The sequence below is a fragment of the Primulina eburnea genome, chromosome 13 (assembly GCF_022965805.1).
Source record: "Primulina eburnea isolate SZY01 chromosome 13, ASM2296580v1, whole genome shotgun sequence".
NCBI lineage: Eukaryota > Viridiplantae > Streptophyta > Magnoliopsida > Lamiales > Gesneriaceae > Primulina > Primulina eburnea.
Window position 1 is genome coordinate 24,444,931 of NC_133113.1, and position 2,027 is coordinate 24,446,957.

Consider the following 2,027-nt stretch of genomic DNA (forward strand, 5'->3'; position numbering starts at 1 on the left):
ATTGGATATGCTCAAAACAGTACAGCGTATCGTTTTCTTGTACATGAATCTCAAATACCTAATATTCACAAGAATACGATAATGGAATCAAGAAATGCTTCATTCTTTGAACACATGTTTCCATACAAATCTAAGGAAGAATCAAGTTCATCCAAAAGATTCTATGAGACAGTTGATAAAGAAAAAAGGTTCGATCAAGATATTGAACCTAGACGTAGTAAGACAACTAGGACTGAGAAATCTTTTGGTCCGGATTTCATCACTTTCATGATGTAAAGTGAACCTCAAAGCTTCAAGGAAGCAATGAGTTCATCTGAGGCACCTTTATGGAAAGAGGCTATCAATTCTGAAATAGAATCCATTTTACAAAACCATACGTGAGAATTAGTAAATCTTCCTCCGGGAAGCAAACCACTAGGCTGGAAATGATTTTTCAAAAGGATGAAATCAGATGGAACCATAGATAAGTATAAATCCAGATTGGTATTTAAAGGCTACCATCAATGTGAAGGGTTTGATTAGTTTGACATATATTTCTCCTGTATCGGGAATAACCTCTATTCGTGTGATACTTGTGATTGCCGCCTTGCGAAATCTTGAAGTACACAAAATGGACGTAAAGACAGCTTTTCTAAATGGAGATTTAGAAGAGGAAATTTACATGGAACAACCTGAAGGATTTTCTGCGACTGGGCAAGAAAATAAGGTTTGTAAACTGGTGAGGTCTCTATATGGCTTCAAACAAGCACCAAAGCAATGGCACAAAAAATTTGATAAAGTCGTGATGAAAAGTGGATTTAAATTCAGTGAATGTGACAAATGTGTATACATTAAAAAAAACACTGAAAATGGATATGTCATTTTAAGTCTTTACGTAGATGACATACTTATCATTGGTAGTAATGATAAGATGATCAAATCCACTAAGAAGTTATTGAACTCAAGATTTGACATGAAAGATTTGGGCTTAGTCGATGTAATCCTTTGAATTAAAATCCATAGAACATCAGAAGGGTTAATCCTAAGTCAGTCACATTATGTTGACAAAATACTTGAAAAATTCAATAATGATGACTCTGCATTGGCTAGAACCCCGATAGATACCAGTCAACATCTATCAAAGAATTGAGGTGAGAGTATGTCTCAATTAGAATGCTCTCGAGTCATTGAAAGTCTGATGTACTTAATGAGTTGTATAAGACCAGATATAGCTTATGCAGTAAGCAAGTTGAGTAGATTCACGAGTAATCCAGGAGTTGAACACTGGAAAACATTTATCAGATTGCTAAGATACTTAAGGTCCACTCGTGACCATGGGCTGCACTATACCAGATATCCTGCTGTTATTGAAGGATGCAGTGATGCAAATTGGATATCTGATATGAAAGACAAAAAAACTACAAGTGGATTTGTATTCACTTTAGGAGGTACAACAATTACGTGAAATCTTCTAAACAAACTGTAATAGCCAGATCCACTATAGAATCTGAGTTTATAGCTCTTGACAAGTGTGCTGAAGAGGCTGAAAGGTTGCGTCACTTCTTAGAAGATGTTCCAGGATGGCAAAAACCAGTGTCGGCTATATGCATACGTGATAGCCAATCTTCAATTGGAAGGGCACAAAATAAAATGTATAATGGTAAGTCTAGGCATATACGCCGTAGACATAATACCATTAGACAACTACTCTCAACTGGAGTTATCTCTGTTGACTATGTAAATTTAAAGGATAATATAGCGAATCCGCTAACCAAATGATTAAACAGAGAGTTAGTTGTGAAAATGTCTAGGGGAATGGGGCTCAAGCCCATAGAATAAATTAGTGTAAAGGAAAACCCAACCTACGTTGACTGGAGATCCCAAGATCTAGGTTCAATGGGACAACCTAATCGCACTAATTTGGAGAATCACTGTGGGGGTTATCCCTAGTCCATTCCTTACGAAACTGTGAATGTTGAGGATAAGCTTACGGCTTTTAATGATTCTGATGAGAAGAATATAGAATCACCTATGTGAGAGAGAAGTGA